At 36.2% G+C, this 15,693-nt stretch overlaps 1 protein-coding gene and 1 long non-coding RNA gene across 7 annotated transcripts in view; both read left to right on the forward strand.

The window, feature by feature from the left end:
* Nucleotides 1-15,693, forward strand: part of GTDC1 (glycosyltransferase like domain containing 1) — a 288,636-nt gene that overhangs the window by 145,413 nt on the left and 127,530 nt on the right. The gene's annotated exons all lie outside the window — the stretch shown is intronic.
* Nucleotides 14,218-15,206, forward strand: LOC115659445. The gene is made up of 2 exons (XR_004002553.1): nucleotides 14,218-14,247; nucleotides 15,000-15,206. It is a non-coding gene; the product is annotated as an uncharacterized LOC115659445 (long non-coding RNA).

Below are 15,693 nucleotides of genomic sequence, written 5' to 3' on the forward strand. Positions count from 1 at the left end.
GCAATGTGTGCGCCAATATTATTGCAATGAAGCAATAATAGCATCAGAAATATAAGTAATATAGTCTAATGGAGAGAGGAAAATGGGACCCTGAAGCAGAGATACAGAGATGCCTAAACCAGAGGGGATAGAGAGGGAGAAAAGAAATCATTGACTTGATGAACTCTAATTATTCCTTCAGATTTGTTGAGTAAATGAGAGTCCCAAACCTGGACAGTTCTAAATGGCAGAGTTGAAGAAAACCTCCTTGATAATCTATTACTATTATTTAATAATTGATTATTTGTTCACTCTGAACAGTGTGCTTAGTGATGTACAAGTTACATTTTTTACAACCTAAAAGTGCACTCTGGATTGGCCTCTAAACAAAACCTGCCTTTCATCTGCCTTTGGTCACCTGTACGAATGGTACCTCAGTGAGCCTCCTTTGGCATATTATTCTATTTATCTGATTAATATTACAGTTTTTCTTAATGTTTTTCCTGTATTTTGATTGGAGAATAAAAACAAGGTCCTAACAACCATTTTTTTTAATGAAAGATTTCAGAGCTCTTTTGCAAGAAATGATGTTGATTAGAATCATAGAACTGGAAGGGACCTTGAGAGGACATCTAGCCCAATCCCCTGCTCTCATGGCAGAACTAAGTATTATCTGGACCATCCCTGACAGGTCTTTGTCACATCTGCTCTTGAAAACCTCCAGTGATGCAGATTCCTCAATGATTAAGATTCTGGTGTCCTAGTCAAATTCTTGTTTTATTTTCTGTCTACCAGAATTCCCCTGCAGTTTCATCCATAGATGGTATTTGCTTTTTGTCCGGAATTATTGAGTAGTGAGGTATTGTTAAGCAATTGCTACATTCCAGCATGGAGATGGCAGTCAGTGGGAGAAATGATTTATGCAAATATGTGTACATTTCTACATCATAGGGTGGAAGAAATACATAATGTAGAAATATAAATAAAGTTCAGAGAAATGTAAGTTACTTGTGCACATGCATTTTTGGTGCATGGTGTGCTCCAGTCTGAGCCCTGCACTCCTGCTCAGGAAAGGGCAGGCAATAAAATCTCCGTATTTACCTTCTGGGCTTCCACTGGAGCTTATTTAAAATCCACCAGCAGTTTCATACAACAGGATATGCTAAGTCAACATATCTCCTATCCACCCTGCTCACACACCTCTGTGGCCAGTGCTGCCCATGTTTTAGACAACAGTGGCCATCTGGGGGCCCCCAATGGAAATCTATTTATCTATTTTTGCTTCTGTAGCCGCCTCATTCTCTGAGTAGACTTTCAGTCCCAGGGATCCTGAACTTAAAGTTATACTATTGGAAGTTAGCATAACCTTGGGCTGAGTAGCACCTTATATCTAAACTAAATTTTCCCCTTTATTTATGTCTTTACTTCCTTTTATGCTTTTAAATACTCTCTTCTTCTCTTTACCTTTTACAGGTTTATGCTTGGTTATTCTGTCTCTCTTAGTTAGAGAGACTTTATCCCTGGTGAGATTGCAAACTTTAAAATATATCCTACTTTAACAACAAATCATTTACCTTTCATGTGTTTTTCCCTTTTATCTTTGCCTCTTGAGATAGATCTCTCTCTCTAATATCTCAGTAATAACCCATAGTCTTATATTTAGTTCTTCAGTTTTCAGAGTAGCAGCCGTATTAGTCTGTATCCGCAAAAAGAACAAGAGTACTTGTGGCAACTTAGAGACTAACAAATGTATTTCAGCATGAGCTTTTGTGAGCTACAGCTCACTTCTTCAGATGCACAGAATGGAACACACAGACAGGAGATATTTATACATACAGAGAACATGAAAAGATGGAAGTATGCATACCAACAGGAAGAGTCTAATCAATTGAGATGAGCTGTCGTCAGCAGGGGGAAAAAAAACTTTTGAACTGATAATTAAGATGACCCATAGAAGGTGTGAGGAGAACTTAACATAGGGAAATAGATTCAATTAGTTCTTCAGTGACGTTCTAATGAAAAATTTGTGCTATCACAATAATTGTAATGACAACAGACTGTGATAACTGGAATATGGGTTGTGAGTGAGAAAATTCTTATTCCAGATGAAATTATTACTACATTTTTGAAAATTGTCTATTTGTTCAAGTTTTGGTCAGTGTACTGAAATCCCTCTTTTTCATGACGTCTTCAGTGGAGATTCTACTCTCTTTGTTAAATCACAACATTAATTAAAACAAGTTAAGAACTGATGATGTGTAAAGTTTTGTTTTTAACACTAAAACATTTGAATTATAGCCATGGGTGCACAGAAAGGCATCTGAAAGTACTAATCTGTTTCTTTTCTTTTCCCCCCTCCTCCCATTCCTATAGTTCAAATATGTCCAATTGGATTTTTTTATTTAAAAAAAAAGTTCCAGGCTATGAACTTTGTATGCCAAATTTCAGATTGTAGCATGTTTTTATGGTTCAATTAAAAATCCCTTGAGATAAGAGTGTATAATGAAAATATTGGCATGCTTGAACTATTAAATATGGGTCTAATCATGCAGTGAATGAGTGTTCATGTGCTCAAGTCTTTTGCAGGCTCTGTCCCTACAGTGGCAAATTTAGCAAAGTTAAGAAGTGTTGGCTTCAAAATGTTAGGGCCCACTTCTGCAATCACTTATTTGAGTAGTCCAACTGATGTCAAATACTACTTACTTGTAATAGATTTTAGGATCCAACTCCATTTTTATAATAGACCAATTGGAACTCTGTCATGGAGGCTCCAGTTAGTAAATACCTGGGCCGAAGTCAATGAAAATCTCACAAGAGTCTTCCGTAGCCCAGGATTTAGCCTTTAGACTGAAGAGTGAATACATTGATATTACTGATACATTTTGCCTCTTATTGTAATAAAATAATGTTACAGAAGTGCCCAAAATATGTTAGATATTGTACTATTATTACTATAATAATTTACTGTTTATATTACAATAAAACCCAAAACATTCCACATTTCTGGACTCTGCAGAAATCACAATTCATCGCCTGAAGTACTTATACTTTAAAAAGATAAGGCATGGATGAGGAGTGGGGAAAGGAATATAACATACAAGCAAGAGTATTTTTTTGTTGCTTTGTTTGTTTCACATAGTTTTACATGATTAAAAATGCCAGATCTTACAAAGTATTATGCACATGAGTAACTTAACTCATGTATGTAGTCTCACCATGCATACATGTTTGCAGGATTGAACCCTTACTGACCAGTTACTAATTGCCCTTCTATCTAGCTATTAATAGTTGGGTAATTTTCTGTAGGTTCGGTATGGAAATGGGTGGATGAAGGAGAGGAATATATTTTTAAATCCTTTTTACAAAGGAATAAATTAATTATTTTATTCTTGTTTGAAAATTTTGATTTTAATTAATTTTTTTGGAACATGTATCACAAATTTTTAAAAAAATAAATCAAAGCTCTTTTTTATTTTGAAGTGCCTTATTGCGTGATGATCAAAGATGATGAGTTTTACCAGTAGATTAAGGAGACAAGTTTAAGAAAACATTTATTATACTATGATTTGAGAACATAACCAAGTTGTAGAGGTTACGTTCAGAATAGCATAAACTAGTACAGCAACATTTTAGTAAATCGGTGTATAAACAAACATCTGTTGCAAGAATGTAGGAATGACATCATAAAGAATGTATGCAAAAATTAATTGAAAAAGAATGATGGAGAATTGCAGCATGCCTTTAAGTCTAAATTGATTTTTTCCTTCAGAGTGAAAGTGGGATTCTTGTGCAACATTCCAATACCATAAAGTATTTAACGTGTAATATCCTATTAATGTACCTAAAAATTAGGCTCCGGGTCATCCAATAAGAATAGTACTTACAGTAATACACTATATGTAATATGCAATTATCTTGACAATAGTTTTATTTTTTCAACACTTTTGTCATAAAAGAACAGTAAGATACAATGAATTTGATTCATTTTGTGTGTGTGAATCATTTAATAGGCCATTACATCTATTATATTAGCCTCTATTCTCCTTTCAGAGCTTTTCATTATAAGGCTGTCTTTAATAGAAAGAAGTTTAACCTTCCCTCCCAGATAGATTGAACCCTATAACAGTGTAAACATTCTCATTATAACATAAAATCCCCTTCCCCAAGGGCAGCACTATAATTATGTTGCAGCGTGTTGTACAAATGTTTCTCTTAAAAATGCTGTCTCATTCTTGTCCTCAAGTTTTTATCATTTTCATTATGAAGAGAATCAATAATACCTTTAAACTGTAATTTAATAATATACATATGATCTGATTATTTTTTAATTTTTCAAGTTATTTTAATCAAGTTTGAGAAGAAGTCATCAGTAAAATTGCTGTTGATTTATAAATAGGATAATTAGAGGCTTTCCTCCTAAGTACTGTTCACTGGCATTGTGGCTGTTTTTATTGCCTAGTCAAGCCTCTTCATTCAATTTTAAAATTGCCTTTTGAATGAACTGCACTACGAGCTTGCCAAACAGTGTCACCATTAATACCTTACCTCCTCTGTTTCATTGTCCAGTCTGTAAATGCACAATAAATTGTTTGATAAGGAGGTCAATGAGGTTGTACTAGTTTTTAAGTGAATTACAGCCAGACATTTCAGATTATGTCACACACTTATTGCTATTATAGCTCTGTGTTTAAAAGATAGTGATACAGTGCTTGAGTAGTTCATTTTGTATGGTTTCTTGAAGACTGTATACAAATCAAGATGGCTATGTTCTTCACTAAGCTGGCAATCTTTACATAAAAAACAGAGAGGAAAAACCACCTTATGAACTGAATGTACAATTTTGTAGTGCTTTCCTTAAACTACTTAGCTATGTTTTCAGTGGTGAGATATGCAATGCGGGCTCCATAGGGATGAGTTAGGACAACAATTTCTGAAGCTAGAAAAGTATTTTCAAACTTACTACTTTTTAAAGGATGCCAGAAGTATTTCAGGAGAGGCCTGAAGCCCATTTGTTACTAATACAAAACCACTCAAATTGCCAATGTTTTCTGATACTGGATAGCAATTACATTTCTATGGGTGTGTAAACTCATTGAATTTGGAGTGTGTATGGAGAATTGTGTCAGTCTTAGGTACGTCTTGTTATAGGCATTGTTCCATTGGTTTCACTTACAATCCCCTAACCTTGATCTAGCTGGGGGAGGTTATGACTTTGGTATAGGCTTTTTTCCCCCTATACAGAATATGCAAGTATTTTTGAGATAGAAATTTAAAAGGCAAAAATAAGAAACTTTGTGCTTGTTGAGTCTAAAAGAAAGTCTGTTTGTGTGCATCTCTCCCTTTGTAACAGAAGGAATGTTTCTTATGTTTCTGTCTTCAGACAGTTGGCACACATTTCATCTCAGCAGCTGCTTTCTCTTAAAGTGCAGTAGAGTGTAGGACTGTAGTGACACTAGCATTAATACTTCACATTCTGCTATCATATGCTGTCACTGTGAAATATGGATCTAGGTTACATGTGTTTGCAGACTTTGTACTGCTGAATTATGAAAGCTGACTCCGTTGGAGGATTGTGTTGTATTCAGAGACTGTGAACTGAACAATAAATGAAGCAGTAAGGAACTTATAGTGATACATGGTATCCTACTTTTTTGGCCTATTTGAGCCTGTAGCTTAAAAATGTAGAATTGCCAAATTTAATGTAATTTGCTGTTTTAAGAAGAGGTATTTTAATAGGCATCTACAAATTGCTATCAAAAGGCCCCCTTTACTTACGATCTGTAAGCTTTGTTTAAATAGTATTTTTATATCCCATTTTGGACTATTTTATAAATTACTGCATTTCAGATTACTGCAATTTACTACAAAGTGAAAAATAGGAAATATCATTTTGGGAACAATTAATTATTTCATTTGCAGGAATCAAAGTGTACCTGTGAATATAGTTATACCATTTCAGATTGTCCAAATGTCAGTGAATAATCATACAAGAGTGTGTACATATGCGCTCTCTCTCTCTCTCTCTCTCTCTCTCTCTCTCACACACACACACACACACACACACACACACTCTCTCTCTCTCTCTCAAATTCTGGGAGTCACTGGTAGTTTTGCCCAGATTAGGGAAAATTTGAGAATATTTTAAAATTATTACTTAGGACACTAATAATTTCTTGGAGTAATTACTTGGATGTGACTCTTACTACAGGCTTCCTTGCATACATTTTCATTACAGTGAGAATATTTTAGTAATGTACTAATAAAAGTAAGTATTGACTGGAGTCCAACGTTCTATCAAAACGTACAACAACTTGGAATACCTAAATTCACCCGAATCTTATGATTTCTGTTCCTTGGATTAGCTGTGTCTTTGAGGCAGTAATAGTTCCAGTCATAGAAGAAAGACCAACTTGCTGCTTTCACTGCACACTATGCATAAAAACTTCAGGCTATGTTTGTGGGTATCTGAGTACTAGGGAGAAAGAATTAGAACAGCAAGCAGATAATTTCTTTTCATTTTTAACTTTTAATATTCACATATGGGCAAGGAGGGAAGTAAAGATACATGACACCCTATAATGTTAGACTGCTCCACTGGTAAATGGGCTTTAAGCCATACCTCCTTAGCGATTTTCAAGCAGCAGAACTAATATAGCAGGCATCATTACAAGGATGTTCTAACACTCAGCACAGTGCTCTTGTTGCAGTCATCATGAGATAAATGGCAAGACGTATTCAACTCATCTGCATTGTAACTGGTTGCATACTGAATATTTTATTGCTTAGTGTATGTGCAGTGCCCAGATGGTAACTACACTCTTTTCATGTAGGCTAGGGGTATGCGTATTAACCTTTGGGTGAAGTAAATGGTGTCATGCTCTTATCACCTACTAATTTGGAGCTTTCTTTTGTGTGTAATAGTTATTTGGAACAGTAGTGTTTTACAAATATAAAGCAGCCCTCTCTCTACACATCAGAAGTGGCCCTCTTTCCCATAGCTACCTTTTACATTATCATATTATTCTGTAGCCTCTTTTTAATTATGGCTAGGTGTCTGATAAGTTTAAATATCTTTGTCAAGAAGTATCCTAGACTACAAAACCATCCAATCGGATTTTGTTGTATAATAGTACATTGTTCAGTTGATTGTAAAGAACATACCAACAATTTTAGCAACAGAATTTCATTTACAGATGAATCAAGTTAAAGGCAATAGCATCGTGTTCGTCTTTTGATTCCTAGCTATATATATAGTTAATCAACATGGTACCATTTTCTCTGTAAGAGGCAGCAATATCAGTCTTTCTGTTTGTGCTTTTTCCCATGATATTCACCAATCAGCCTTTTTCATAAGGACAACGTGTAGGGATTCTGTTCTAAGAAACTGAAGTTTTTCTTTAATAAATATAAAAAGAAATAGAGAAACCAAAAAATTTGCTTAGAGATAAAGATTTGTTTGTGAAAAAAAGTGTTATATTCTGCATTTTCTGTTTGGTTAGAGTCTGCTTTTGTTTTTCATGGTGCTGATCAATTTGTGGCCATCATCTCAAACTAAAAGAAGCGGGATTATTGTTGATGTTCTCATTTACAAAGCCACTTTGTAGTTTAGTATTTTTCTGTAGCTTTGTAAATATAATGCTATCTTATTTAAAAAATCTTTAGATGGCATATGTCAGTAAAAACCAGCACCAGTTAGTTTATAATTGGATCTTGTTTTCAATGAATGGTTACCTGCCTTTTAAATGGGAAACTACAGTTGATCTGATAATTTTATAATCTCATAGGTATATATAAAGCATTGTATGGAAAAATTTTGCATAGCTGGGAAATGGATTTGATACTTCATAGTATTTTTCATCTTTTGTTTATATTATTTTATAGTTAAATTACAACTAAGTCTTTAAAATTATTAAATATAAAATTTAGCCATCACATACATGTCTGCAGATATAGTTTGTTAGGAAGGAAGTGTTTCTCGGCGTCTGGCTGCAGGAAAAAGTCTGGTGACCTTTATAGTTAATTTCTTTTTCTTTTTTTTTTATTTGCAGGGTATTTTTTTTATATGAACAATAGTTACATGTTTTCTACACATTTTTATACTAGTAATTGAACTAACCTTAAAACCACCTTGGAACGCTGTAGCGCTTCTCTTGCTTCCAAGTACTGATTAACTGTTCTGGTGTCATAGAAATAGATTATGTGCTCAGTTGTGTCATTAATGCACAGCTCTGCATTGAGAGCAGTGTGGAAGCTCACCACTCCTTTGGAGACCATTGGGAGGTGGTTGCTAACACTAAATTAAATGAAATCTCCTGTGCAACTCTGTCATAACCTTAGTCCCAGATTTGGACCTTAGCGTCCAAAATATGGGGGTTAGCATGAAAACCTCCAAGCTTAGTCACCAGCTTGGACCTGGTACCTGCTGCCACCACCCAAAAAATTAGAGTGTTTTGGGGCACTCTGGTCCCACTGAAAAACCTTCCCTGGGGACCCCAAGACCCAAATCCCTTGAGTCTCACAACAAAGGGAAATAATCCTTTTTCCCTCCCCCCCTCCAGGTGCTCCTGGAGAGATACACAGACACAAGCTCTGTGAATCCAAACAGAGTGACTCCCTCTCTCCGTTCCCGGTCCTGGAACAAAAAGGACTTTCCTATTCCCCCAGAGGGAATGCAAAATCAGGCTAGCCAATTCAACACACACCGATCTCCCCTGATTTCTTCCTCCCACCAATTCCCTGGTGAGTACAGACTCATTTTCCCTGAAGTAAAGAAAAACTCCAACAGGTCTTAAAAGAAAGCTTTATATAAAAAAGAAAGAAAAAATACAAATGGTCTCTCTGTATTAAGATGATACAATACAGGGCTAATTGCTTAAAAGAAATATGAATAAACAGCCTTATTCAAAAAGAATACAAATCAAAGCACTCCAGCACTTATATTCATGCAAATACCAAAGAAAAGAAACCATATAACTTACTATCTGATCTCTTGGTCCTTACACTTAGAAACAGAAGACTAGAAAGTAGAAACTACTTCTCCAAAGCTCAGAGAAAGCAGGCAGCCAGAAAACAAAAGACCTCAGACACACAATTCCATCCACCCAAAGTTGAAAAAATCCGGTGTCCTGATTGGTCCTCTGGTCAGGTGCTCCAGGTGAAAGAGACATTAACCCTTAGCTATCTGTTTATGACAAACTCCATTGCATGAGGGTCTGTCATTAAATGACAGCACTACATATGCAGCATGCAGTACTACAGAATATTCCATATGTGCATCTGAGGTTATGAAAGAATCTCCATTATGTCAAACTGTATTGTATTATTTGCTAAGAAATATGTTTCTTTACCATGTGTTGTCTGGCCATGAAATAAGTAACCAAAACGCACAAGGAGAGAGACCAAAGATCTCAGAGTGTGGAGATCAGCAATTTTTTGTCTCACACCACTTTGCCAATTATTAAATTGTTTAAATCATTAATATGGAAATGTCTTAAATAATTAAACCCCAATCTGCTTGTTCCCTTGTGTTGTTTACAGCTGGACTCAGTTTCTGTATCAGGTTTCAGCTGTAGTGATTTCCTGACTGAGAACAAGACTTATGCGAGCCCTCTTCAGAACTGATTCCAGGAACAGGCAAACTGTACAGGTGCATGTGGCAACTTCTTGCCAGGCAAACACTGGAAATGAGAGTGATGGAAAGAAAGTTTCCTTTTGTTTAAATAGGAAGATGATGAAAAGTGGTATCAGTGGTAGGACCTTTGTAGGCACTGGGGGTAAACAATGGGAATCCCCTGAAAAGTCAGGAGCGGAACTAAAGAAAACTGTTATTCTGTAACTGCAATGCTTCCTCTTATTAGTGAGGTAGGCTCGCATTGGCTGCCTCTGACATATGGGGCAGGAGGGAGCAGTAACTGCACATATTGAGGATCCCACTTGCTGTGCTATGGAGCTAACAGAATTCTCACTTCCTTCTGGTGGGCCTTCTTCAGTTCCATTGAGTTTCAGCAGCTGGAGGGAGGAAGAGCAACAGGCCCTCTATCTAGCTCAGATGCCAGTTTAAGTTAGGAAGGGAGGAGTTAAGAGACCACTGCTGCAGTTACTACATCAAACAGCAGCTGAGGTATGTGTAATCCTGGCCCTTTACTATACAGGTCACTATGTCATACCTTTAAATGCCCCGCAAACCAGAACTGTCATGGAGTGAGTGCTTTACCTTCCTAGTAGAAGACGGTCCCCTATACTCCTTTGCTGCTCCCTGCCATGAAAAGGACCACATGTCCTACTAGTGCTGGATTACATGACAAATTAAAGGCCTTACCTGTCCTTGATTTAACATAAGGTCAGGTTTTTATGCTGCTCCAGTGATCTGTGGCCATCTCTAATAATCTCCCTGCTTGAATTGGTCTTGCAATTATATGAAATTTGGAGACTCCACCCCAGCTGACCAGCTCACCCCTGTCCCTTACTAGGATAAGGCCCAAGATTTCTCTTAGCTTTGTAAACTCTTCCTAGTACAGCAACTGGACATCCATCTAGAAGCAGCAGCTGCTCTATACGGCTGCTGCTTCCCCTTGCCCTAGACGTCAACAAACAAGGCCAATGATTTGAAGTCAAAATCATTAAAAATGAAACTTTGTTTAAAAACTAGCTGCTAAATTGAAATTTAAAACCAAAAGAAAATAACGGATCTAAGGATTTTCAGAAACAGCAGAATAACTTGGATGAAATTTCTTGACTTCTGTGTATTTAAAATGTCAGCCTTAACAGTACATTAATGTAATCGTTTTGCATAAATTATCTTTTAAAAATAGTTAAAGTTATTGCAAGAATCAGCAATACAACCAGAATAGCTTTAGGGCTTCCTGTGAGAAGTACATTGAACTTTGGAGCACAGTTTGGTCACAAGACCATATATGATGTACTAATGTAAGCAGACAACATCTGCTGAATTTGGTTAATAAAGTTCAATGATTAGTGTAACTGGGGCCAAGCAGAGAGGCTAGAAATGCTGGTGAGCCCGCATACAAAGGCAGGATGGAAGAAGCAGCAGTAATCTTAGATTTTGTCATATGAGAAGACTAACGAAAAATTGAGAGGGATTGAGCTTCCATAATTAGGAAGTTTGGTTCAAACTTGGATATTTATATGAATGGACTTTTTGACCTAGCTGAAATTTTGGCATTGTTAGTTGTGGCAATACATACTAGGGTAAGCAAGTGTGGGGAGCAAGATTTGGTCCTGTGAAACGTCCCTTTTTTCACTACTCGGATGCCACAGAAGGAACTTTACAACTACCCTGAACATATAGCATATAAGAATTCCCTCAGGGGATAAAACTCATAGAAAGCTTGTTTAGCTGGCTGTACACCATCTGCTTCTGGCCCTGTTCACGTGTAGGGAACCTGCAATGGACAGGTAGGTGTGTGACAGGATATTGATTCATTCTATTGATATTCACTACCATATTCACCACTACCATTCATTCTGTTAATATTCACCACTACCTGTTATCACCAAGGAGATAAACCAGCATCCAGCTGCCTGTGGGATAAAAAGGTGTGTGTCTGGAAAGTGGCATAATACCACCTCTGTCCCCAACAAGCTTGCTGAGCAGAGTTCTGAAGTCCTTGAGGATCTCAGTGTAAATATATTGAGGCCATGTTTTCCAGTAAATTAAAAATGGTTGCTCTAAATTGATGTGACTTGAAAGAATGAACTGAAATTATTATACATGTAAGACTATTTCTAGGCATTGTTAGAAATAAATGTGCTCGGTTCTCATATCCCCCTTTAATCAGGATTTTTAAACCATCACCAAGGTATGGTCCTAGGGCAGCCAAAGACTGAATTTGTCCCAGCTAACTTGTAACCTCCTAGATATTTTGAAAATATATTGAGTATTTTTCCCCCAGATGACTCATTAAAATGAAGACTGTTCTGGGAGAAGGTCCAAAATCATCTCAGATGTGTAGGTTTTGGAGACTATTCAAAAGGGCTGTTCCATGGAATTTGAGTATACCAGGGTCAAATCAGTTTATTTAGGCAATGTTTATCAGCAAACTGCATAAAAAGAAGAGAATCCTTTTCTTTAGTTCCTAGTGCTTTATACAGCAGCTATTACTCCAACATAGCAGTCAGAAGAGTATGTATATATTCTGTTTTCCAGAGTAATCGTAGATGGTTAAGAGTAGGTTAGATAAATGTCTATTAGGGAAGGTCTAGACAGTATTTGGTCCTGCCATGAGGGCAGGGGACTGGACTCGATGACCTCTCGAGGTCCCTTCCAGTCCTAGAGTCTGTGAGTCTATGGTCACAGTAGTTAATCGGAAAGGTTTATTTAAAACTACAAAACGTATAAACCACATAAGGACATTTTTTCCACCAAGACCAATGTCTTATAAATGTATCTTTATTAAGTCTGTTTCAAAGAGACAATCTTAGGCCATCAAATTTTCTAGTTCTAGGGTAGAGTACACCTGCTGTTAGATCAAATGACATGACTTTAAACTAAGAACATTCACAAAGTAACTCAGAATCACATTTTCTCGTTTAAAGCCAGCAGGACATCCCATCATGCCTACGTTTTAATTACATGATGTTTTGATCAGCATTCCCATTGATTAATGATCAATTCTTTCGTTTCAAGTCAGAGCAGTATTTAGTCTTCAAATAGAAGTTCATATTATGGACACTACTATGTCCAACAAGAATTCTTTATTTTTGCTTTTTTTTTTTTAAACAGTTCTAATAAACAGAAATCATGACATTTATAATATTAAAACAGAGGGTCCTTTCGGCCAACTAAATGAAATACATTAAACATGTTAAAATATTTTAATGTATTACAATAGTTTGAAAGATTCTATAGTTCTGATAAACAAGCACCTGATCCTGATAGGTACTGATTTTTGTGAGTAGTGAATGCTGCTTAGCTGCTATCTGGACCAAGTCCTTAATAGATGCCTACTTCTTGAAGCAACTGCAGTTGAGTTACAGTTATTACATATGTAGAGAAATAGTTTTGTGCTTCACGCAGAGAACGGGGTTTGTTTGTTTTTTAAACAATTAATTCACCAACCAATGTGACAATTTTTTGGTGGGGAATTGTGACTCAATTTGTTGCTTAATGTAATTTAGTACAGAAAGCTTGACTGTTGTAAATGGTTTATTCCGGGTAATCAATATTTCATGGAATTTATTTTGCTCTTTTTCTTTGTTTACTAGATTATGACCCAGATCGTCAGCTAGCTCCATTGAAGTCAGTTATACCAATTTACAATCAGTTAAGGATCTGGCTCCTTATTTCCAGTTCAGTACAGTTGGTCCAACGCTAGCAGTCTACAGATTTAATATTCGTTTTTGAGCAATTGAGAAGATTTTTAGTAACTTCCCGATCTCCTCTGTCCCATATATTAGTGTTTATCAGTGCCAAATAGTCACAATAAAAGGGTTTGTTGTATAATTTTCCCGAGTTATTTCAGAGTATGACTTCTGCATTGGGTCCAAACATTTGGAATATAGGTCTTTTGCAGAAGCAATGATAAGATCTGACTCTTTCTGAATGGCGTTTAGGAAAAACTGGTGATATACATATTTAACACAAGAACTGCCCAAGATTCAAGAAGCTTTAAAGCCTTTGTAAAGCTTAGAAGACCAACCACTTTCTCTTTAAGAAGCCTAATTCCTCAAATTAGAGGCCGAGGACACACTTCTGTCCAGTGGGTCTTCATTTGTAGTACCTATCTCACGTATGTAAATAGGGGCCTTAAAGAAGACTCTCAAAGAATTTTTAAAGATCTCGATTTTTTTCCCTTATTATTTATTTTTTTAAAATATGTCCTGAAAGACTGGAGGTGAGGGAGGAAGAGGGGTTGTGTTTGTTTAATATATTCTTTTATCTGCCTTTTTTATCTTAGAAACTTCATGAATGTCAAGACTGATCTCTGGTTTTGCTGGAGGACCTGCTAGATGTGTCAGAGTATGTTTACTTTGAACTTTCACATCATAATTGAAAGAGTTGTTGAAACTAACAGAGATATTCTTTATCCAACATGTTAATTAGTCATGGAAGCTGAATAGCAAAAAAGTCAGAAGTTTTAAGTAGTTTGACTCAAACTCTCTTCCTACCTCATTTCCTCAGCTTTCATATTCTTCATCCTTGTGATGGGAGAAAACTGACATAGCAGCAGCAGCACTGCTGAGAAGGATCTGGTAATTGTGGATCACAATCTCAACATGAGTCAGCAGTGCAGTGCTATTGCAAAAAAAGTAAATACAATTTTAGGTTGCATTAACAGAGGCGTAGCATTCAAGTCATGGGAGATGATAGTACTACTTTACTTGGTGCTGGTTAAGCCTCAGCTGGAGTACTATGTCCAATTTTGGTCAACAGTTTTATAGAAAGGATATAGAGAAACTGTAAAGGACCAAAGAAGAATGACAAAGATGAGCAAAGGGATGGAATGCAAGCCATATAAGAAAAGCCTGAAGTAACTGGGTATGTTTAGTTTGGAAAATAGGAGAATAAGAGGGGACATAATAGCGGTCTTCAAATACTTGAAAGTCTGCTATTAAAATGATGGCAAAAAATTGTTTTCTTTTGCCACAGATGGCAAGACAAGAGGCAGTGGGTTCAAACTACAGCATAACAGATTTAGATTAAATCTCAGGAAAAACTTCCTACTTCTCAAAACAGTAGGACAATGGAACAGACTGCTTAGGGATGTTGTGAAAGCTTCTTCTGTGGAGGTTTTCAAAAGGCTGCACATAATCATCTGTCTTGGATGGTTTAGATACAACACATCCTGCATCTTGGCAGGGAGTCAGCCCTAGATGACCCTTGTGGTCCCTTCTAATCCTATGATTCTATGATGTCATCATTTCACTCCAGTTCTCCAATCTCCATAGAATTTGCTAGGACAGACAGTACTTGAGTTTCTAAGTGAAGAACAAGTAGGATACATGTATGTTATAAAAAAGCAAAAAGGCCATGGGCCTGATTTTTTTTTTCTCCTTTGCAGGTAACCTTTAACATTTTAACAGCAATGTTTGACAAATTCCATATCAGATTCCTACGTGTAACCTATAAAGAGGGGCTGCTTTTATGTATGTGCATTCAGATGTGTTGGAGATGGGCGGTTCCTAAGTATGGGTCTTTGCATTTTTTTTAACTTTTGTGTACCTTTTTAAGTTCTATGATGTAATGATTTAAATGCATGATTTAATGCAATACATTACAATGTGTTATATTCCTTTTTATTTTATGTGGTGCTTTACCACTGGAACTACATTTGGAAAGGGAATCCTGGTTTGAACTTGTACTATAATGAATATTAAGTTTTTAAATGTATATGTCAACTGCTATGTAGGTGCGTCATCAAATGAAGAATATTTAATTGAATATATAGGTACTATGTCCACTGAGAAAACTACAGTCCCTAAACACCTATTCAGAAGAAGATCAAATTTAATGTCTTAATATATGTAGTTTTATTTTAAAATACTTTTAAACAGTGACTTATTTGGGAAAAATATGACTAATGGAAGCTAATGAAGGGAGCAGTTAAAGGAAAAATATATTCGCTGAAATAAAACACAGTCTTGATTCAGACTTTTTTTAAAGGCACATTTTTGAGGGTAACAATAAGTTTTGCAAGTGCTTACACAGATCCATTCTATTATAAGTATGCGCACACCTCATGCACAGTTGTTAGA

The sequence above is a fragment of the Gopherus evgoodei genome, chromosome 11 (genome assembly GCF_007399415.2).
Source record: "Gopherus evgoodei ecotype Sinaloan lineage chromosome 11, rGopEvg1_v1.p, whole genome shotgun sequence".
NCBI lineage: Eukaryota > Metazoa > Chordata > Testudines > Testudinidae > Gopherus > Gopherus evgoodei.